Source organism: Talpa occidentalis, unplaced genomic scaffold, assembly GCF_014898055.3.
Source record: "Talpa occidentalis isolate TD23 unplaced genomic scaffold, MPIMG_talOcc4v2.1 talOcc4.3, whole genome shotgun sequence".
NCBI lineage: Eukaryota > Metazoa > Chordata > Mammalia > Eulipotyphla > Talpidae > Talpa > Talpa occidentalis.
In genome coordinates, this window is record NW_023603184.1 from 25,314,444 (window position 1) to 25,339,841 (window position 25,398).

A 25,398-nucleotide genomic window follows, 5' to 3' on the forward strand; every position below is an offset into this window, starting at 1 on the left:
TACAATACTTACACTGCAGGCAGCATAAAACTGGGGCAGAAAAGAAATATTTTCTACATCAGGAAGCAGAGTTTTATATCTGCAGTCACAAAACTCTGGGTTCAAATCTCAGTTCTGTGTTTACAAGCTATATAATCTCAGGCAAGTTATTGTAACTCTTTAAACCTCAGTCATCTTGCCAGAAAAAGAGGATTAGAATCTGTCTCACAAGATTATTATAAGGAAAAAATCAGGTTATATATAATAATTTTGTATTTTTTTCTGTGTGTGTGTGTGTGTACAAAGATCTTGCACATTATCAGGCATGTAATAGGAACATAATAAGAGAAAGATACTATTAGAATTAGAAATCATAAACTTTCATGTTCATTTGCTTTTCTCCTCTGCCTCTGAATTATTCTCAGGGTCATAGTGCAACTTAAATATCCAGAATCCCATTAGGTTATCTGTTTCTGCCTACCTGTCTATATCTACAGAACTCTCTTATTCCACATTCTACCAACAATCCCCTGGATTTAACCTATTACCCATCCAGACCTACAAACTCTGCTGACTCACCCCTCCTGTATGACTTGCCTCCCTGGTCTGGCCTCTTCTGCATGTTGACATTCATTTCCAGTGTGACAAATCTGAAGTCAAGTCAGATTGTTTCCATTAGTGTGAAGGCTGCCTAAAAGGCTTTATTCAACCTACAATAGCCAGAACCATTACTTACATATAACCAACACCCTTGGTCAACTAATAAACTACTCTGTACTTAGGATCATGCTAGACTATCCCAATAATAATATTTGATCCTTCCAAAATATTACTTCTTTTGCAACCACAGAAGTTTCCTTAAAATATTGCTCCTAAATGAAGACTCATGATTTCTGCATCTTATTTCAATGCCTTGTTATTTCTAAAACTTGAAAGCTAAGAAATAAAACTTTTAGGATGCTTTTTAAAAAATATTAGATTTATATCACCTTAAAGTTTCCAGAGTATCTATTAGTGAACACTAAATAATTATACTTTTTTTCATTATTCTAAGAGCACAGTCTAATTCCTTGATTGAATTAAATGAATCACAAAGAGAACTTTGGAGTACTAGTACCCCAAAATTGGCTTAATGTTTAATATGTGCTCAGATTAGAGATAATAAAGTAAGGTCAAGGTCAACTAGCCTTTTCTGTGCCAGATATCATTTCACAGTAATCTTTGATTAAATTTTGCAAATACAACTTATTGAACCAATACTGGGTCTTCTAAAAGTCATATGTGCTTTTACTACATAAAGATTGATTATGTCTTTGATTATGTTTCTAATTCAAAAATTATTCTGCTACCCAAGTCTCTTCCGTGGCATAGTTCTTTAATATAGTACACTCAAAAATTTGAATTTCCAAGAACAGAAAGCATATAATACTTACATTGCAAGGTGATAGACTGACCTCTAGTGAAAATTAAAGAAATTACTGAATGAGCTTCTTGGAGAGGTCTTTAACATAGAGTAAGAACTCTCTAACTTATGGCATTGCTAAAATAATGTTTAAAACACTGATGATAATATTTACTTGGGATTTCTTATTCAAGTTAGGCAGAATAGAATGGGATTAAGCACAAACACTCTGGTTCACAGTTCCGCTCTGTCACTTTCAAGCTGTGTGGTATTAGTCTCAGTTTCCCCACCTGTAAGATGGGGAAAATATCACCTATCTCAAAGGGTTCACAGGAAGACCAAATGAGTCACGGAATGAAAAGTATCTAAAACACTGTGTTACATAGTTCAAGACTATCCAATTATTGGTCATTATTTGTAGCTGGAAGATATTATGGTTGGAGGCAAATCATAATTTAGAGAACCTGAAGAAAAGCAAAAGAGCCCTGGCAGGAATACATTTCTGTAGGGATTCAACTATAATAAAACAATATAACAACAATTCAGTTAGCCCTCCCATTTCCACAAATATATGAGTTATGCCTGTATACAACAGCACAATGGGGGAAATCAGAAGCAAGTGAAATATACCTGGGTAACATGTTGTGGGAAATATCAGGACATCTTTTTGTATCCCAATATGAACAGATAAGAACACCAGATACTATCTTTTAAACCAAAATCAAACTCATAGCTCCAGCCCCCCTGGATCTATCAAGCTTTAAAACTATAGATGGCCACAGCACATACAATGAGCATCTTGCTATGCACTGTATCATCATCAGTCTCAGACTGTGAATCACTTTGAATCACACATGGAACAATTTTTTACAGTTGAGTTATTCTTTGATTGGACTTATATTAGAGAATTCTAAACTTTTAAGAATAATATTACACTGCTTCTAGAGCAATATATCTGATCAATGACGAAAAGATGCTTCCCTACAAAGCTGATAATATAATCTCCTCTTTTCCTAAGGAAAGCTCATATCAGCAATTATTTTCAGCTGCCAGAAATGCACATAAAATTGAAAAATGATCTATAATTCCAAGGTACTTCTTTACTACAAAATAATTGTCATCTAGTGCAAAATGGCTTGTTTTTCTCATAAAAATAATATGATCACTAATAAAATGAATTTAGTTCTCAGTTCTTTCCATCACTATCCTTAGCAGCCCTAATTCAGTTCAGTTAATTCACATTTTTTATTCTATGAACACTCCAAGTTGAAATTAAAAGTTGCAATTCAGTTATTTAATTCAAACATGAACCTATTAAAATGTCATAAAAGTTACTTTAAGATCTTATTCATAGCATTTACATGCATTTACTACAAGAGATTAAAAAGGACCAATTTATATAACTAGAATCATAAATTACAGATAATGTTTTATACATGTGAGACTACAACTCAGAAATAATTACAAAATGAATACTGAAATATGGTTAGGTAAATTTTAGAAAACATCAAATGTAATGTAATGTAATTCTCTTTGTAATTTAAAGTCACTAAGAAATGTAACCATTAAAACATATATTTCAAGATAATAGCAAAAACATACACTGATATAAATTTTTGGAAAACTTTAATTTATTTGGAAATATAAAAGCATTCACTTCTCAGCCTTTTGGCTAAGATCAAGTGTGGAAATATAAAAGCAATAAAGCTACTTTATTACAGTATCTGATACTTCATTCAGTACAGTGCCATAAAAACAGTTCCTGATTATTTCCCTAAAACCTGTTTAGAAAATCAATGTAACAGAAGGAAGATCAATTCTGATACTACAGCGGAAAAAGCTCATTCTTTTACATATCCTTTGTAGACAGATATTGTCAACCTGCTGTTGCCTTCTTGTACTAAATCAACCCTTAATTTCTTAAGAGTGAAGCAATAACAACTCAGTTCTATTACAAAACACTAAAATGGATAAGGCAACTATGTTTCCAGGAAAAACCTGGAAAATTATTTTATTAGTATAGGCTTTCATGTTAGAAATTAATAATATGGAAATTCAAAAAGAAATAACCCCATTCTCCTAGGGAATATTTTTTTCAAGAAGGAGCACACAATGACTTCTAAGAAACACCACAAATTTTGAATTTACCAAGATCTGTGCTATGAATCTTAGCTTTGTTGTATATTTTATAGAAATTGGCAAACTGATTCTACGATATATTTGTAAAAGCAAATGTTTCAGAAAACAAAAATAATCTTGAAAAAGAAAAAAGTTGGAGACTCACAGTACCTGGTTCCAAGACTTCCTATAAAGCTACAGCAATCAAGACACTATACTATTGCAGTAAGGATAAACAAATCGATGGAAGGGAGCGGAGATCAACTGAATTTCAACCAAGGTGGGGAAGTAATTCAACAAATTCAAAAAGTCTTTACAACAGGTGGTACTGAAACAACAGCATATCCATACAAAAAAAAAAAAAGAAATTAAATGTCAGCTCCTATCTTTCACACGTACAAACATTAACTTGAAATAAATCATAAATATAAATATAAAAGCTGAATCTAAAAAGGATTTAGAAGGAAATATAGAATATCTTCATGACTTTCAGATAAATTAAAAGATTTCTTAAAAAGAATACAGAAAGCATTAACCATAAAAGAAAATTTGATATGCTAGACTTCATCAAATTTAAAACTTTAGTTCCTCAAAAAGCACTATTAAAAAACTGAATATGCAAGCCATTGGCTGAAGAAAATATTCATATTACACATACTTAACAAATGACTTGTACCTAGATGTAAGGATCTCCTACAGCTCAAGAATAAAAAGACAATCTGTCACAAAAATGGGGAACAGAGTTAGCACCTTATAAAGGATATGAGTGGTCAGTAAGTATGTGGTTGCCAGAGTTATGTGTTGGGGATCATAGCAATCCCTTCCTTCAAGCCTGCCCCTTGGCCTCAGAGTTTCTTACAGTCTCATGCCCACTTCTAATCTAGGTTATTTTTAAACACTAGATGCAGTGCTGTGCATAAACTGCAACTGATATGGAGTCACAGGGTGGAAATTTCTCTCCTTCGGTCCTCAGCACAAAGTCCTATTCTGGGTTGTGAGCACCACTGCTGGCAGATGCTCAAGCTCTAGTTTGCTCAAACATGTCTTTGGGGACAGGGGTGGCAGATGTTTTAGATATCTCAGTCTGACAGAGGGAATGGTAGGTATTCTAGATGTCTCAGCCTGGGCTTCAAGTAGTAGCCTCTTTTCTAAGGAGGTCCAGGTGCTCAACTCACGGTGTGGTTGGTCTGTGTTAAGAGTATCAGACTCAAGCCAGTAGTTCTTGGCCTCTGGTCTCACCTCTGCAGCCCTCCAGAAATATACCCTCCATCCTAGTTACTCATGCATGGATCCCTATGCAGTGCTGAGTCTTAGGTGCTCCAGTGGTATGTAAATTTGAGTCAATAGATATAGAGGGTTCTGAACACCAGCTGCCCTTTTCTGGACACCAGAAACCCCCTCTTGTGGGTTTTGCTGCCCTGTTACCATTCCTAAAGGTTTTCCTACCCCTTTCCATCAAACTGATGCTCCTGTTACATGCTATGGTAGTCAGTTTTTCCCTCGCGGTTTTTTTGTTTTTGTTTTTGTTTTTGTTTTTACAGCAGTTTTGTTTTGGTATCTGGAGAAGGTGAGCCTTGGCAGCTTCAGTCTGCTCCACCTTGCCAGACTCTGTCCTCTCTGTGTTATTTCTTTCAATTGCCTATAAGGCTACAGCTATTTTAAAATAAAAATGTTGATACAAGGTAAATTTCAGATACTTATTTATAAAGCATCAGAATGTTGCAAAGAAATAACTTTCAACAAATATCAACTTAGGCAGTCCTCATCAAAAAGAGAAAAATAGACTTTGAGGTTCATAGATTGAAAATTTTTAAAACATGTATTCTTTCATGTAAAAGGCATCCGTAATTTCAAACTATGACCTAACTGTTAATGTTTCAATGTTCAAACTTGGACTCAGGAAACAAACATACTTTTAAAGGAAGCAAGCCAAATACACTAAGTATATAGAGGCAAAAAGAATTTCCATATGTAGTTTGTAATTAAACCATATTAATAATATGTTCTTTGGAAAGAAATACATTTTTGAAACTAGAAATCAAAGATGGTAATTTAATTTTAAAGTAGACCTGTTTTCCAAGTTTCACACTACAAAAACTATTTACATTCTTTTTAAAGTAAAAAGAAAATTACAATGGAAAACTCAAATACTCCTAGAATCTCATTTTTTGAAAAGAATTCTCATGCCATTTTGACAAATTTATGAGAAACAACCCAAATAGAATGTATTATGCATTAAAATTTAAATAAGCAACATTTTTTTTACAAACCACTGTGATCCATTCCCACTCCTTGATTAACAATAAGTGACCATGAACAAAGGGCAAACTGATGTAGCATTACCTGAAACTGTTTAATCAGAGAAGTATGATTCCATGAGTGGACTGATAATAGCTCCTACTGCACTGCTGAGCATGCAGTGTTTCTGAGCAAGCTATCTAACATTTGCACCTCAGTCTTCTGAGCTGTAAAACGAGAATCGTTATCTGCCAACCAGTATGCAGGGATGCTGAAGCTTAATATAAGACATCACATCTAAGCTTCTACAACCCAAAGATTCCAGCAGTGCTTGCTCAAGCAAAACTTGTAAAAGTACTAAAGGAAACCCCAAACTCTTGCTTTCCATTTTGTATCCAAATTCTTGAAGGAACATCATTCTATTACCACTAGAACATTAAAAAGCTAATGCCTGACTCAGTAACAGTAACTTTGTAAAAATAGTTGGCTTAATAGTGTTTGTAAGTGTATTAACTTGTGATATCAGATTAAATGTAAATGTAAGCATTTCATAAGAATGTTGCAATTCATTAAAAAAACAGTAATAAGTTATATGTATAAATCAGATCCTAAAAATGTATTAATTCCTAATTTGTGTTTTCCTTCTTCAACAAAGGGAATGTACAGAACATACAAAATGAGAAGGAAAGATGCAAACAGACAATGCAAGGGAAAGAGGACATAGTTGTTTCAAGCTAGCTAAAAAACTAGATGCTAGAAAGTTGCAAATTTAATAACCTGTGAGGTTAACTTTGAAAATTTGTGGCAAAAAGTTTCAGTAATGTTCAAAACTTGGACAGTGATGGGTAAGTGTTATACAATGAGACTACTTGATCATTCCACCTTTATAAGCTAAGCAACACAGGTCATAAACTGTGGAAAGCCTATGTATCAATTAGCAAATCCCAGTCTAATCAACTATAGAAAATCAGATGTGAATGGATAGGAAGACTCAGAATAAAATATGGGGATACAGAAGCCCTGAAATATATCAGTACAGTTAGTAGATAGCACTGTAATATGACTACCAAAATATGGTAATATCACTCTTTTACAATTATGTTCCAAAGAAATACAAATAAACTAAGAATTACATTTAAAAAAATTTAAATTTTAATTATTTTTTATTTAGGTATGTTGGTTTACAACACTATATAGGGGTACAGGTTCACACCTCTTTAGATGTATGTTACCACACCACGTCAACCACCAAAGTACCAATAAACCTCTACCATAGTCCACTGGGCCCTCTTCCAGGCTTGTTCCCCTCTGACAGCCTCAATTCTGCAGTCAGATTTCTAGGGTTTACTTTGTTTTAGTTTTGTCTGTTTCTTTATAGTCCATATATAAGTGAAATCATCTGGTATTTGTCTACCTCCTCCTGATTTATTTCACTTAGCATAATCCCCTCTAGTTCCATCCATGTTGTCACAATGGAAGATTTTGTCTTTTTTTATAGCTGAGTAGTATTCCATCATGTATATATAACTTTTTTCATTAATTAAAGTCACTTTAGTCAGCATTTTATATAGATTCTCGAGCTATTAACCAAGAAATAGAAAATAGTCAAAAGAAAAATCAACAAAGATATTCCAAGAATTGTATAAAATATTAGAACAAATTAAACTCAGTTTTGACTCAAATTTCAAAAACTTAGATGACTTTTCACAAACTAAATTTATTATTTACTATCTATGCAAAGTACTACAGAGTTACTGGGAGAATTAAATCAAAGAAAATATATAAATAATTTAGCACAGGGACTAGAAATTATTACTTAACGTTCTCTTTTGAAGGTACTGTAGATCTGGAAATCACAAAGTTATAGTAATCACCTATCTCTTTCTTTTTATTCTCAATGAATAAATTTTGCTAATTCCTCTCTTTCCATCCAACCAAATCTGTCCATTTTATAGTCACTAGATTGGCCCAGCAACAGTGTTTGAATTTCATGAGGAGGCAATTAGGAACCACTGCACATTTGCTATAGGGTCTTACATCAAATTAAGTCTTTTAGTTCAACCCTCATTGCTACTCTACATAGACACATCTACATAGTCTCAACTAAATACCAAATGCCACTAATTTCTATTTGTATTCCTACTTCACCATTTACAAAGTATTTTCAAACACTTTAGCTGAGTTCCTGGAATAAGAATCTCAGAAATAGAAAGTCCATTAAAGGACATTTTAATTTTTCAGTAACTATGAGGCAAGCAGAGAAGATATTTTTATTCCTCTTTTAAAGATGAACATTTTTAACTGATGGGCTAACTAGAAATATGAATTTAAATTGTTTAAAAGTACTGAAATAAATAAATGAAATGAAAGCCAAAAAGAGGAGTAAGTTGACAAAGGTAATGTTCTTTATAAGAAAAAAAAGTGCCCATATTTTATTTCTTATTTCACTGCTCATTTTGCCCACATTCTTACCAGCAAGTGTCCATTCTTGCCAGGAAATCAACAAGCACATTGTTCTCCCTTACCTAGAAAAGTCTTACCTATGTAAACAAAATTCACAAAAGCAGTCCTGGATCTGGTCGGCCTGGATCTAGTCACTACCATAGTCGTTAGCACTTTATCATAGGTTCTCAGCTATCATCTGCTATTCTTTCATACTGGAATTATCTCCCCAAACTGTAAGAAACCTGGGAACAAGTTGGTCTAGTCAAAGATGCACAGTTATCACCACCTCCCACCCCTGTGCTCCAGGTAACCAGATAACTCAGATACCCAGGCTCCAGCAACCAAAGAGATCTGTTGCATCCTGCATCTCTCATGGATGTCTCATCTGCATCTCTCATCTCATAGAGATGAGCCATATGTCTCATCTCCAACCAATCCTTAATCTAGGTCCCCTCTCACAGAAAGCCTCAATTTGGCCAATTTCCTCAGCAACCTTTCTGCAACTGATGTGTACAATGCCATACAACTTTCTTCTTCACATCTCATCGTATTTATGTATGCATGTTCATGTGTCTTTTGACATTGGTCATACTGTCTTTCTATCAGCTTGAACATGAAGTGATAAGAACAGTGCTCTACTTCTGAACTGTTCCACAGAAATAACAAAATAAAAGTATACTATTGCATACAGTAAATCTTACTAATTTATTGCCTGAAAAGGATTTATGTCTTTTCAAAACACCATCAACATTTTTTCTATTTTCATTTTTCTCTTTTTCAAAGAACTATTCATTCATCTCTGAAATGACTATCTTCTTTTCATGTTTGTGAACATGCACATGCCTACAATTTTAACTGCAAAAGATACAGTAATATCCCACGAAGCAAATTATTCCTAAATTAGCATTTACTTCCTAAATGTAAATAGATTGTGGAAGCTTCTGGTTTTACAAATGAATAGTTCTACAAACAATTTTGTTATTCCATATACTAATAAAAATGCCTGGTCTGTGTAAGTTATACAATAAGGGCTCTCAGCTCTGTATATTCAACTGGATTCTCTCCTAAGCCTTCAGACCCATATACCAACTGCATACTGAGCATTATCTACAAAGATGAAGCACAAGCACCTCAGAGTCAACATGTTTACTACAATATTAACTATCTTGCCTTGCTCTTTCACCCTCAATCCTTGCCTGAACTTGTTCATTCAGATAATATGTCAAATTTCTCTAAGTTAATATGAATTAATAATAGAAATAATGACTACTCAGCTCATCCTATTGGTATTCTACAAATAAGCTTATAAGGTAAGCTCTATATATTCTGTTTGACATGCAGAGGCAATAAAAGACAGGGTAGGCAGGCAAAAATGAGAAGAGAAGGGGGGGAAAAGCTGTTTAATTCCTAGCTAGGTATCTTAAGAAACTACCACCATGATTGAAATATTTCAGAAATGGTTGGCCATGGCCATTATTATTAACAAGTAATATTTTGAAAAAGATACATGAGGATGTTTTACTATTAAGGGAGGGAAGAAAAGCACTAGATATTCTCATAAAAATTGTGTATTTCACTTAGACATGTGACCCTAAAATGTACAGGCATAAAGTGATAAATTCATTTATTTACAATGAATTTGAGTATCAGATACCCAAATATTTTTTAGATCATTATTTCAACTTTATATATCATTATTTATATTGCACAGTATTCACGGTGAAGTCAGAAGAAAAGTTATCCTATGGAAGGTTTGTTTTTAGCAGAATCTATTTATTCTCTAAAACTGTCAAGCATTCACCTCACTCCCCAATAAACTTAAGAACGTTTCTAATAACAGTGATCTAAGCTGCATTAACAGTTCAGGGAAGAGTGATGTAATCTGCTATGACCACATATAAAAGTTTAATTACTTTTTTAAAAGTATAATACTTTTAAATAAAAAGTATTAAAAATTCTAAAATTCCTATAAAACTTGCATCTTTCTCACCAGGTAAATTTTCCCAACATCATGGCTTTCTATTTCACAATACCAAATCAAGGCTTTAATAGCACCCATATTGGGCTTAGGGTCATCCTAGAAAATTGACTTCTCTGATGATTTAGGAAAAGAAGCCCAACACTTAGAGCATTACCACGTCAGAAGAAGTCTATTCTGAGAGAAAACACTCTGTCTCTGGAGTATGAGCCCATTCCAGAGAGAAGATATGTAACTTTCCCCATTTTATTAATTTATTGGCATGATAACTACATCAATATAAAAGCATTTCATCCACAATGAGCAAAGTGTTTAAAAGCTAAATGCACTAAATCTTGCATGGGATCTGTAAGTATTTTTTGAACTCTTTGTGGTTTGCACTTAATGCTTTATTTCAAAATCAGATTTAATCATTTCATAAAACTAGTAGTTCTTCAGGAAGATGGATTTCATTTTACTTCTATATCTATTATCCCAGGTTAGAATTGCAATCAATTGCGATGCTATTTGAAACCACTAATACTGTTCTCAACAATTCAATTAGTAAAATGAGTCTGCAAACACAATTTCCCAAAATGACTATAGTGCTATTCTTAAATATGTAATTGAATGTTCATACTATTTTATTTATAGATCTTTCTCAAATGTTCTAACAATAAAAAATCACCAGTTTTTAATTCCTACTTACATAAAGGCTCTTTGTTGACTTTCTCTTAAAGACAACAAAATACAAAGGTATATTTTGTTTTAAAATCAATTTGATAAATAAATGTTCAAAGTAATAAACATTTTCTAATGAATTTCAGATGCCTCTATATTATAGTTTGATATCATTTTATAAAAAAAGTACAGAAAATGAAACTATGAAAGTATAACTCAATTATATAAAACATGCTAAATTACAGAAAACACAGCAGAGTGTTCTTTGGTTTGAATCTATCACAAGTATGTTTCCTAGTGAATAAATGTTGGCATATGTATGGTATATGTATATGTCTGTCTGTGTGTGTATTTATAGTATGAGTATGTCTGTATGTATTTATATATAAGTACAAACGGAATATATCCACTGTGAATTAGGTACAAAAAATTCATATCAGGCAGTTTTTACCCAGTACATCACAATCTTCTGGACTATGATAGTTCAGGAATATAAAATCAATTCTACATCACTAAAGCAAAACCTAGAACGGAGAAGTAGACACATCATGATACCAGGTGTGGAGAGGCAATTACAAAATCCAGGAGTCGGAAAGAACATCAAGTGATACTTAGTACAGCATGGAATTCTGTCATAGAAGACCTGATAGAGGCTGACAAGGAAACTACTAGAAGTTTTCCAATGACAGGGATCCCATTCTTCACTTTCCCTATGAAGCTCATTTCATTTGACACCAATGGCAGAATGTTCCTCCTCATAGTGAGCCAAAATTAGCTCCCTACAAATTTCTACCCTTACAGATATGCCTGGCCCTTCTTTAATTAGCATCTCTCTTCTAGATATGAAGAAAACGGGTCATATTCCTTAGAGGTTAGCCATCCTTTCTACATGCCAATACCCTCAGTTGTCCTTCTTCCCATTTGAAGAGGCTTCATTCTCCCAGGTCTTTCACCCTCCTCCAGATGCAATTCAGGTTGCCATTATCATTACTTAAAAATGACACTTAGAACTAAAAGTCATACTCTACAAGTTATTGCCAACATTTGTTCCATAGGACACATACTTGTGAGTCAAACCAAAGAACACTCTGCTTCTTAGGAAGCAAGTCTTGACATGTACTATGAGAATGACTAGATAAACAGAAATATAAATTTATGCGATCCAAAGAGGGTGATGAGAAAAATGGGTGTAGGGTAAGGAAAAATGTCAGGCTTTTCTGCCCTCCCCCATCAGGATAGATGATGGATCCTTGCGGTCCTGAATGCATGCCTGATGGCGGGCACCTGGAATAGGGTGTGGGCCTAGGTAGATGGGATTCAGCTGGGCTAAGACTGTGCTTTTTAAGGGCGGCGTCACGGGGACGCCAGCAGAAGCCAAAGAGAAGCCGAGAGAGAAGCAAAGAAGCAGAAGCAGAAGCAGAAGCAGAAGCAGAAGCAGAAGCAGAAGCAGAAGCAGAAGCAGAAGCAGAAGCAGAAGCAGAAGCAGAAGCAGAGAACGCTAGAGAGCCCAGAGAGAGTGTGGATTTGCTGGGGGCTGGGAGGACTGCCAGCCTCCTGACCCCCCAGCACTCCTGCCTGCCGTGTACCTGGTGATCCCAATAAAAGCCTGCAAAACCACTGGGGACTCTGACTCCTCCTTTACCCGGTCTGCTGGATCAGAAAACCTGCACCGTGGCCATTCCTGCCCCTACAATGGGGTAAAGTTGTTCATTCTGAAATTAACCACACTATATGCTAGTTTACAACTTAAATTATCAGAGATATCAGTAGTGCTAATATTGTATGACCAAATCTTTCTGAGTTTGCAATAAGCATAGGTATATAAAAAGTATTCAGAGCCTTTAAAATAAATTACTTTTAATCTCATCTAAAGAATCAAATAAAATCAAAATACTAGCTGTAATTAAGACTGTTTAGTTTCCCTGGAGATTATACCAATCAGACATGTTAAGGATTCTTGGAAACATTTGATACAATTAAGGAAATCCTATTGAAAAAAATTAGTCTGTAAAACAGAGATAATATGGAGCTAAGGAATAGCTTATTAATAACGCATTCAATTCTGGGTATAATAAATATAGCTATTACAATTTCAATTCACTAATGGCTGAGCTCAAAAAGCTAAAATTCTGCCACTCAATCTGCTTCACGAATCCAGATCTAATCGGTATAGTCACTGCCTGTCACATTTACTGAGTCACAGAATTATTTTAGGCTAAGGGGAATTTATATGGAAAACACACACACACACAAAGCTAGTAAGAAGCAGGGCCAGAATTCGAGACCAAAATCTGGCCTCTTGTCCACTAGAACCCTTCAATCCCTTCCCACCTCTAGCTAATCTTATTCTCAAGATCAGTTTCTTAAATAATTTATAATATAGGGACAATCTTAGGACAAAGTCCTACATACATGACCCACGGAAATTCAGACATGTTCTTTCATGTCTCAAGGGCCACCATACTGAGTGTTGAGGATAAGATAAATGACCAAATACTTGGAAGATGGCTACCCCAACTGTAGGGTAAGGTAAAAAAGTATCAGACTTTTCTGCCCTCCCGCCATTAGGATTGATGATGGATCTGTGGTCCTGAATGCATGCCTGATGGTGGGCACCTGGAATAGGGTGTGGGCATATGTAAGTGGGTACACCTGGGCTGAGAGACTGGGCCGATAAGGGCGGTGTCATGGGGATGCCAGCAAAACAGCAGAACGAAAAAGCAAAAGACACCAGAACAAGAGAGAGCGCAAAGGACACGAGAGAAGGCCGGAGAGCCCAGAAAGAGTGAAGACTTGCTGGGGGCTGGGAGGCCTGCCTAGCCCCCTGCTTGCCATGTACCTGGTAAATCCCAATAAAAGCCTGCAAAAGCCACTGAGGGCTCTAGAACTCTTCTCCTTCACCTGTCTGCTTGAATCCTAGAAATCCTGCTCTATGCCATCCTGCCACTCCACCAACCAAGACTAAGACTAATGAACTGCTAAACTACCCCTCAACCCTGAACAATCTCAATCCTGAAACTGAACAGCTAATTCAGTACTCTGATCAAGGCAAATCAAGAGAAACCAAGAGGCACATCCCTGGAGCAAAGTCAGTCAGTGATGATGGGCACTCAGAAGAAAGGTTATGATTATGCTAGTATCAGAAGCACCTGTGGACAGCTGTCCCTTCTGCAACAGCTATCTCCACTGCATCTCCACTGGTCAACCTGATGGGTTTTTCCTGTTACTGTTACAGGAGACAACCTTCCAGAGAAAATATACAGCCACAAATCAAGCTCTCCATGAGTTATGGGGTCATAGCCCAAAACAAAGTAAACAGGCAGGTAACCTAGGATCAAATTAGAGTGGCAGGATGCCAAATGAAGAGAATCAGGAAGGCACAAGCCCCAATTAGCAGATGTCTGGGGAAAATGTTAAGACAAAAGAAAAAGAACAAGAACATCATTTTTTAAAGCTAGTCTTAGAATAATCAAATCAATGTAAATGTTAATTTTTAACCACATTGTACGTTGTCTTCTCAATCAAAACTGACCTTACATCTCAGTCCATCTAAACAGGCTCTTGTGAGTGGGGCACTGCTAGTTTTCTACTGTCTCCAATTATTCCCCAGATACCAATTTTCTTAAAGGCCTACACCTTTTCCCAACTCCTTTAGGCTGGCTGTTCATTCTGCTTCATCTTCCCGTCCCCCTTTGCTCATCCTTCCCTGACTTGCCCAAGCTGTTTTGACATATTCTCCCTCCAGCTCCCATACTATCGATCTGTAATGACTCTTACATCCTTTCCTCCCATAAGATATTAAAATTTCTTGGTTTGCTTCCCTTCACAACAGACTGTGAGCTCACAAAGATTGTATCTTCGTATTCCAGGAACCTATCATAGTAATTTGATAAGTGGCTCATAATTTCGTAAGTGAATGAGTCAAGTGAGATGAGGATGAATGACATGAAAACCATACATCATGTATGTGGATCATGTCCTCCACTGATTTTTATGACATATACAGAAAATAGTGGCTGAAACACAGTAAGTGATCAGTAAAATGTACTGTTTAACTCAAGCATGCAAACATGGAATGAACTTTGAAAGATTCACCTAAATATTATGTTCATGAATATAAATGTCCCTTGCAACAGAATTTTTTGAAGCTGCTTTTGTACTAATTTCCCAGAAAATGTGACTGGGAGTAAAGGGAAACTAACATTTATCAAGAGGCTACAAATTTGTAAGACACTTACATATGATATTTGACTTGACTTTCATCATAATCCTGGGAAACTGGGATTATAAACCCTGTTTTATGGAGAAAGAAACTGAAGGCAAGTATGTAAAACTGAAATCTGACACCCCCTACCCCAAGTACTAGGCTTTTCCGGCATTTACACATTTGAAATGTAGGGGGAGGACAAGGCTCCCTTCCCTATCACTTCACCCCCAGGAAGAGGAATTCTGAAGCCAGCTGAGGATGAACTGGTAATGACTAATGACTCCAGAGGGAGAATCCCTGGAACTTTCAATGGCAGATCCAAGGAGACAAAGCTCTGTCTTCCCTCGATGATGACCCCCAGGGTACCTCTTTGTGGAAAGGATCGCAATGTTCTTCCTGCCCTCACGCGAGCCTGGAAAGAAAATTTTAGAGCCTCCCCAGGTCTGAAAGAAGTAACTTTTCTTTCACTTTTCCCTTTCCGCAAATGGTGAAGTGGGAATGAGGTTAGGATGCAGAGAAAACATGGCAAGGAAGCCACCTCATGGGTCCACTTAGAGGCCTTAAGTCTGAGGATGAAGCAGCCCTAAAGCTTACATCCACTACACTATAGTAGACCAAGCTGGGAGCCTGCATGGAAATTGGGAGCCCGCATCCTTAGGAGTAATACAGATGTTGTTTGCCTTCCCCTGTGTAAGATGGTGGCATCTAATGGAGGTGACAAGGAATAAGCCAAATTTTATTTTTCCAAAATATGGCTCATAAGTTGACTCAAACAATACTTTGAAAACAATAATGGTGCTGGACAACTGGATACCCACATGTAAAAGAATAAATTTGATAACTATCTCACAACATTTACAAAAATTAACACAAAATACACCAAAGGCCTCAATGTAAGAACTACAAAACTTTTAGAAAATGTAAAGGTCAATCTTCATGAACTTAATTAGACAATAGCTTTTAAGATCTGACATCCAAAGCCAAGTAACCAAAGAAAAAATAGTTATAATAGACTTCAAAAATTAAAAGTCTTTGTTTCTCCGAGGACAAGAAAGCAAAAAGACAGCCTACAGAATGGGAGAAATATTTGCAAATCAGGTATCTGATAAGAGTCTAGTGTCCGGAATATATAATGAACTCGTACAACATTGAAAAGACAACCCAAATAAATATTAAAAAATATTTAAATAGATATTTCTCCAAAGATGATATGAAAATAGCCAGTAATCACATGAAAAGATGCTCAACATTATAAGTCACCAGAAAAATGCAAATCAAAACTATAATGAGGTACCACTTCACACATACTAGGATGTGTACAGTCAATAAAAGTGTTGATGACACTGGGGAGAAATGGAGTCCTCATGCATTGATAGTGGGAATGTCAAATGCAGTTACTTTGGAAAACAATTTGGCAGTTCTTCAAAAAGTTAAACATAGATTTACTATATGACCAGAAATTCCACTCCTACTTAAAAATTCAAGAGAAATGAGAACATATGTTCACACACAAAAAAACTGTATGCAAATATTCATAGCAGCATTATTCATAATAGCCCCCCAAAATGGAAACAACCCAAACAGCCACTCACAAATGAATGAATAAACAAAATATGGTAGATTAATCCCACAATGTTTATTTAGTGATAAAAAGGAATGAAGTACTGATACATAGTACAATAGAAATGATCCCTGAAAATAGCATAAGTGAAAAGAACTCAAATGCAAATGGTCTCATGCTGTATAATTCCATTTATATAAAATGTTCATAATAAGCAAATCTATACAGAGATAAAACAAGACTAGTGGGGCCTCCCTGGTGGCACAAAAGGTTAAGACACAGGGCCTCCCCGGTGGCACAGCAGGTTGAGCGCTGCGCTGTGAAGCTGTCTGCAGCCTCTGCAGCAAGTGTTCGATTCCCGGCCAGCCAGGGAGATTCCCACATGGCGTGGCAGACCTCTCCTGTCTTGCCCACTGCTCCCCTCAGCAGTGTCTTCAGTCCATCTGCCAGTTCTGCTCCCCACTCTCTCTGGTGAATTTTATCACCCTCCCATGCCTCTGACCTGTACCCCAGTTCTTCTATAAATAAATAAATCTTAAAAAAAAAAAAAAAAAGGTTAAGACACAGCACTGTGGCGCTGTCCACAGCCACTGCAGCACAAGTTCAATCCCTGGCTGGGAGGTGACCTACATGGTGCAGCAGACCTCTCCTGTCTTGCCCACTGCTCCCCTCAGCAGTGTATTTCAATAGATCAACCTGTTCTGCTCCCCACTCTCTTTCTGGTGAATCTTCACACCCTCCACACCTCTGGTGTGTACCCCAGTTCTTGTATGCATAAAAAAATAAAACTTAAAAAAAAAACAATACAGCACTAGTGTTTGCCAGTGGCTGGGGTGGGGAGAACAGGTAATGACTATAAATGGATATGGGGTTTCTTTCTGGGATGATGAGACATTCTAGAATTAGTGGTAATGGTTGCAAAACTTTGAGATATACTAAAAACTTAAACCATACACTTTAAAAGGGTAAATTTTATGTTATGTTAATTATACCTCAATTTAAAAAAAAGTGAGATGCAAGTATAAAAGGGACCTATGTATTCACATTATAACATATGTGTACCATCAAGGAGATACAACAGAAAAGCAATTAACTTGAAAATCACTGTTGGACATTGGTGTTGATTTTCACAATAATATGAAAAGTATTGAATTCTATTGCCAAAAACTGAACACCACCATAAAAAAAAAAAAAGATTGAGGAAAAATTAATTTGATTTCCATGAAAAACATCCAAAGATAAATATTTGCTTTCTTCCTGATACCTCAGCTACTTGGAATCTGAGCTCCCTAGAGCAGATATAAGAGCCTCTATGTTAGATATGCTAACAGCAAACAGACTTGAAAGAATTCAAGTATAAGAACCTGAGCCTCAGACGCTGCTGCCTCTGGTAAATAGTAAATGGATTCTCTCCCAGCCAGCTCTGTGGGCAGGTGATCATTCTACCGTGATAACAACAAAGTAACAGAGTAGAACTTTCAATTACCAGCATCTCAACCTTAGAGAGGAGATGAACATTTTCTATAAGGCTTTTATTAGATTCCCTGAATGAATATGTGTGAGTCCAAATGACCAGTTTTCCAAATAAGCACAGCTCATGTTAAGAATATGTAATCACAGGCAAATTCTCTATATAGACAATGTAAAAATGAAAAAGTAACACAATGTCTGTGCCTGGCACATCCTATATACCCAATAAATAGTTAATAATGTTTACTAAATAATTTTGATTAAAAAATAAGGCACATGGTAATAACTATTTCTGATTCAACTTATCTTCATCAATAGAAAGCAGTTTTTTTCTTTGCTTTATTCCTATTCTAATACCACATCCTCATTGATATTCAAACTGGCAAATAAATTATTATTAATAAAGATAATTAGTCCATTATAAGTAGAAAGAACATTGTGACTAATTATAAAACTGCCCTTCACCTTATAAACCTTTCTGAAATAACACACCTTCTGGCCAATAAAATTTGAAAGAATTTGTTAGGTGATTAATTTCTCATGAACCCTATGATTTTAGTTAATAAACTAAGAAAGAATATATTAGCACAGTTTAACAATACGTTGTCCACTTTTCACACGTTGGATCCCAAGGACAGATCCAATCAAAACACAATCTTCTCAGTGATCTCTATTAAGGTTCAGCAGCAAGGGAGATTTCCTTCTAAATCATACTATTTTCAATGCCCAGAAGGTTAGCAATTAACTTTGCATTTTCCTTTTTTAAAGCCTTTTTTAAAAACAAAGAAATAAATTCTCAAACAAATGGGGGTGCTTGAAATACTACAGAGTCATCAGATGGATGAAACAAGTAGGAAGTATCATCAGAGATGCCATCTTCTCTTTCAGGAGACTCATAAAAGCCTCCAGGGAGAAGACTCTACAAGTGCTCAATGTGGATAGAAACCATCAGGACAAATTTTCCTCAACCTCCCTTATAGGAGCATAAGTTCTTTTCCTATCTTCAAGGAGACATGAAGTTGACTTGAGTATCACCTTTTGTACCATCATCTTCTAAGCTTTTTATTAGAAATCACAAAACTCTCTTTTACTTACTTTCCTTAACACTTTATTTGCTGACATCACAAAAGATTTTTATAGACTATGTAGATCGTTAGCTGGTCTCTGCATGGAAAGCATTTTCTAAGTATAAAAGCAATGAATCAAAAAGAAAAGATTAAAGGTAGACAACATAAAACTGACTTGATTGCTATAAATCAAAAGGCATCTTAAATTAAATTAAAAAGCAGTTGTGGGGGGCCTCCCTGATGGCACAAGAGGTTAAGCACAGCACTGTGACCCTATCTGCAACCTCTGCAGCAAGAGTTCGATCCCAGGCCAGCCAGGGAGCTACCCACATGGTGCAGCAGTCCTCTCCTGTCTCGCCCGCTGCTCCCCTCTGCCTCTGGTGAATCCTCTCACCCCACACACCTCTGGCCTATACCCCCGTTCTTGCATGCATAAATAAAACTTTTAAAAAAAGCAGTTGTGGGGGAAATGCCCCCATATGACAAGTAAGGTTTAATAGAGCATACAAATCAGTATCAGGCCAAGAGCCCCCAGTATTTCCCTCCTCATCCATACAAGAAATTGCAAATTCCCTACAAAATAGAGGGTACAGTTTCATGTTTGAGAATCTCTCTACCTCTCATAATCTGCTTTGATCCTTTGCCTCCTACCTGAATGCCCTCTTTCTTCTAAGCCCTGTAAGACTGAAGACTCAGATAAACAGCAAAATCAGCCTAGGCCTGATTCCAGATTTTCCCCAAGTCCCAGTCTCTGAAACATTGCTTTCTCTTTCCCCGGAGGCTTGCAGGCAAGTAACAACTCGCCCCAGGCTCCAGGGATACCTTAGCCAACCAACCAACCAAAGCCCAGTATACTGGCTCCTACCTGGGCTGGGGGAGACAGAAATCCAACAATTAAACTATTAATAAAAAAAACAAACCTGAGACTCCAATATAAAAATAAGTAAAGAATGTGTATAAGTAATTTGCCAAAAAAAAAAAAACCTAATATCAAACAAGAATGCTTTTTTAATTCAAGTAACACTGGTTTACAACATTACATACAATTTAGAGGTACAGGATCACACTTCAGGTGTATGTTACCACACTACACCCACCACCAACGCGCCCGGAGTTCTCCGCCAAAGTCCATTGTGCCCTGTTCCCAGCTTGCACCCCCTTCCCATGGTAGCCTCAAAGTCAGATTTCTAGGGTTTGTTATTGGTTTGGTTTTATCTCACCTTTTTTTTTATATTCCACATGTGATACCATTAGGTATTTGTCTTTCTCTTTCTTACTGCTCTTAGCATAATCCCTTCCAGTCCCAACCATGTTGCTGCAAATGATGAAACTGCATCATTTTTTAGAACTGAGTAGTACTGCTGTGTGTGTATGAGAGTGTATCTGTGTGTGTGTATGAACCTTAGCCTCCTACCAAAATCATACTCAGTAATGTAAATGAATATTACCTTAATAAAAAAATAAGGAAAAACATTCTCTAAATATGATTTTTAAAAAGTCTTGGTATGGATGTAAAAGTATATAATCACCCAATTTATAGGGATACACTGAAGAGTTGTATCTTTACCTATGAGCAATGAGAAATAATTATGGATTTGGGGGTTAAGGGAGGGGAAGATGGCTCTAATCATAATCAAAAGATTACCCTAGCTGCGGTAGAAATAATAATAAAGGATGGGGGAATATCTTTAGACCAGCTAGGAGGCTACTACAGAAGACCAGGCAGGAGATAATGGTAACTTGGTCTAGGGAGATAGTGGTAGGGACAGAAGGATTTGAGAGTAGTTTGAAGATAAAATAAATAAAACTTGATGACTTATATATGGAAGTGCCAGGGAGTGCCAGGTGTCAAGTTTGAATCCAAGATTTCTTGCTTGGAAACCAGCTGGATGGATCATGGTATGACTCCTTGAGATAGAAACACTAGAGATTTACATGGTGTTGAAATTTAAGTGTGAGACATCTGCATAATTTGAAACAATGGCACAGAGGAATGCATAAAGCAAGGAGAGAAAGACAAGGGTCAAACCTTGGAGTGTGGTTTTTGTTTTTTTTTCCCATTCACAGAACCTTCCTCCAGTGTGTGACTATACTATTTCTGGTTGGCTATTGGAGTTATATGGTGGTCAGACAAAACAAAACAAAAAAATACCCCACACCTCCTTAGCTACGGCATGCAAATATCCCTTAACATCAACTCTCAAGTGCTTTACATTAGCTGTTCAATAAGCAGTTTCACATACAGGCTCCTTCAAGCCTACAACTTTGTCGGTAATTATAACCTGCATTTACAGATGAGGAAACTGCGGTAGGGTGCGAAAATGACCTGTCTAGTACCCAGAAAGTCACACTGTCGCCTGTGCGCATCTGTAGCCCGACTCCCTTCATTTTGTAGCTTAAAAATCTCTTAGAATGGAAAAGTTCTCCCTTCTCTCTCACCACCTGATTTACTCTTCCAACAGCATTCATCTCTAACAACTCTGTCCCTCTCCCTGGTTGACAACACCAGGCCAAGCACCTGCCGACCACGGGCTGTTAACCAAAAAGGAACAGCACCGAAGAGGATTAACACTAACTCGGGAGCCTATACTGCCCTACAGATGAAGCCCCTCACATCCCCACCTGTTGTAGAGCAGCCCCGATACAAAACGGGGTGCCTGACTGTGGGTCCTCACCCGCGCGCTTAAAAGGACTTATCAATGCTCTACTGCAGGCACACGCGAAAGGTTAATAAAAGGTTTATTTACAAGGGAAGGGGAAATGAGGAAATGTACAGCTCAGGAAGAAAAGTGGGAGACAAAGTTTTATATGAGTCCTACCCGATCCGCCGATCAGGAATCCCAAATGGCCTCTGAGAGCTGGCCTCGAGCCAGGAGCTGTGTAGCCAGGAGGCCAGCGACAGCGAGCCCCCCAAGGCCCACGTGTTTGGTTTTTATACCCAACCTGGCTGCTTAACTCCACCCTCAGGTCCCAGCCACCTTCCCTTTGGTGGTGATGGGATTTGTCTTTCCCAATGTCTTGATGGCTCTGGTCTGGAGTGGGGGTGGAGTCCACAAAGCCTGTGTGGGATTAGCTGAGGACATCATTTCTCCCTAACACACCCACCCCCAAATAATTCCAAGACCACCACCATGCCCCATCCAAAGACTCAGCTGCTTTTAGAGTATCAACTCCGCCCTCTCCCTCGGCAGCCGCTGCCAACAATAAACTCTGTGCAAACAGTCCCCTGGGTGGGAGCTTGGCTTTCTGGGCAGTGAGCAAAGACCCCCGTTGGGTCCGTTAGGCGATAGCTGTGTGCAAGGGACTGTATGACATTCTGTAAGAAAGAGCTACCCTACAATGAGGTCCGACTAAGTGCCAGTGGCTAGGACAAGAGAGGGGCAGGGGGTGCGGAGAATAATTACGACTTCAAAACCTTTAAGAATGTTACTTTTCCTAAATCACACTTACCCTATGTTCGCTTTAAATTTTCAAACAGCTTCACTTCTCAAGATGGGGTGGAAGTGAGCAGGTGTAGGAGAACCGGCGGCGCAGCCAGGGAAGGGGTCACCCCGCACTGCGGACCCGGGGAAAATGGGGGTCACGACCGCTCGGCCCCGGGAGACGCCAGGAGCGGGGGCAGGCCTCGGCCCGGTCCCTCCGCGGCTCGGGGCCGCCAGCTGACCCGGCAGCGGGAGCCCCGGAGGCCCGTTTGCCCTCGCGCTGCCATAGCAACGCGCTGCCTCCCGCGGGGCCCGCCCTGCGCCGCGACGCCCGCGGCTACTCACCCCGGCTGCCGGCCCGCCCGCCCCCCACGGGCGCGCACCTTCGCGGGGGCAGCCGCCCGGCGCGGCTTCCCGCACCTGGAGAAACTTTGCGCTGGCGGAGCCGCCGCGGCCTGGAGAACGGGGGCCGCGCGGGGACAAACGCGCCGACCCGCGCCCCGGGCGTCCCGGCTGGGAGGAGGCGTCCGCCGGCCTCGGGCGCGCGCAGAGGCTTCTGTCTGAGCAGCAGGTCTTCAGGGCCCACCTGAGACGCCTGTTTCGGGGACAGAGAAGTAGTCACATGTTACACGAAATTAGAAGTTTAAAACAGTATTTTCGTGGGACTGAGATGAGAGCCGGGCCAATATTCTCACTCAGGGCCGAGGCCTCATTGCCCAGCCCGCTGAAGCTGGGGCTGCAAGCCTTGCACTGGAGTGAGTGCCAAGCTAGCCAAAAAAAGGCTGGGAAATGAATTTATATCCGTGATGGGAGGAGGCCCGGGGTGGAGGGTGTGTGTCCCCACAGAGAGGCCAAGAAATCATCTGACAGGTCAAATGACAACTCCCAGGAATATGTTTTAGCCACAAACCTCTGCGGGGCCATCCAATGCATAACCCCTGCAACAGAGGCTGGAATACAGACTCCAGCTGTATGCTAATTTATTTCTTGACCTGAACAAGGAATGACACATGGGTCTTGCTCTGTAGCAGCTGTAGGGAAGAATTTCCACTTCCTAATACTAACCTAATTTCAGGCAGATGTACTCTAAAATGTACTTGATTGGTAGCTGATAACTTGATAAAGCAGTTTCATTGATTTTATTGCTTAAAAGTAGAGCTACATTTGGCTACTCATTCATCTTGTTCATCAGAAAATTCACAATGGCCATCATGAGCAACTGGTGACTTCAGTTTTGCAAATTTTCCAGGCTCAAATAATCCATACCACGTCCTGTCCTGTAAAACTTTGGAATCACAACCAGATTTTGTTCTGGAGAAGTACAGAATTATTGTTTAAATGGGGTCTGGAATAACGTGCAAGGCTTTTCTCTCTTCCTCTTTCCCCTGACTCTGCTCCTATCCAAGCATGAATTTAATGTCACAATGTCCAACAAAAGGAGATAAACTCTACCATCTGCTTCATTGGACTGTGACATATGGATCTGCCTTTAATCGGAAACTATGAAGGCTTAAGTTCCAGGTCCTTATGAACAAATAACTTTGAACTGTTCTCTTCTTCGTGTCTAAGAAAAGCCTGGTTGAAAATCATTGTAGTTATGGAGAATTGTTTGAACAGCATGCAGATGACCCCATCCTCTGTCTATCCTCTGGGTCAGTGAGTCTGAATCTTGACTACATATCACAGACTTCTCAGGGGAGCTCTGCTTCTTTTGCTTTATTTTGTGTTAAATATAGATTCACAGGTTACATTTCCAGAAATTCTGATTGAGTCCATGAAACCATGTTCAAAAGGTCTTCAAGTAGATTTGATACAAAGTCAGGCTGGGGAACCACTGGATTATATCGTATCCTAAATTTAACCAGACTCAAAAAGCAGTGTGTTTGTACCACTTCACCCTTGCAAAATTGCCTGAACCATAAGGTTTTGTCCTATGCCATCTGTTTATCTTAAGAGACACTGTTAAAGAAAAAAACACATACTCATGCCACCTCTGCATTTACTAGAGGGATTAGTATTTAAATGATGTTTATTATCTCCCTATAAGCAGAATCATACCAGATTACCCAGCCCATACGTTTTTCAAACTTTTGGGACCATGATCACCAAAAAGAATATATTTTACATTATGACCTAGTATATGTGTATTTACACATTTAAGAACTAAAACAAATTCCATAAACTATTACTCATAAACTATTACTCCATAAACTATTACATGCTATGCATGCTGATACTTTAAAATATCTTTTTAATGGTGGTTTTCACCCATAAAATGATTTCTTGATCCCTATATGAGTTGTAAGTTGCACTTGAAAAACAGCAATATAACTAGCTGTCCCTTTCTGGAAACTAGTCCACGATCTTTAGACAATGTAACTAGGCTACCCAGTCACAGTCAGTTGCTCCAATATAGTACCAGATTCAATCTGAGCCAATCACATCCCTTTCCCAGAAATTTGAAATTAAGACTGCGAGACTTGAGTTTTTCTCTAGGTAGCTAATGTGGAGACATAGAAAACTGTAAGAGAAAATCAGGAGCTGTCCACTGATGCTTTGCCAACATGTGACCTGGAGAAATGCAAAACACCAGACTGCAGGAAAAATGAAAATAGGAAGAATGAAAAAAGACTCAGAGAGCAGAAACAAAAAGAATTCTGACAGTTTTCCATTCCCTGACCAAAGCATTTCCTGAAATGAGCTGAATCCTCAGCTTTGAAGTCCATGGACTATTTTCAAATCTATCAAAAAGATCCTTTTTCACTTAAGTTAGTTCAAATGACTGAATTTCTGTTACTGCACATAAAATGATCTAATTATATTGGTTTTATAAGGATGTTGCAACAAATTA

The 25,398-nt window shown here is 38.0% G+C and overlaps 1 protein-coding gene across 4 annotated transcripts in view; it reads right to left on the bottom strand.

Moving 5' to 3' along the window:
• STK33 (serine/threonine kinase 33) overlaps positions 1 to 22,754 on the bottom strand; it is a 152,839-nt gene extending 130,085 nt beyond the window's left edge. For all 4 annotated transcript variants that reach the window (XM_037522619.2, XM_054699365.1, XM_037522617.2 and 1 more), the window contains exon 1: positions 22,576 to 22,754. The gene's annotated coding sequence lies outside the window, so the exon portion shown is untranslated. The remainder of the gene's footprint in view (positions 1 to 22,575) is intronic.
• Positions 22,755 to 25,398: the final 2,644 nt, after the last annotated feature.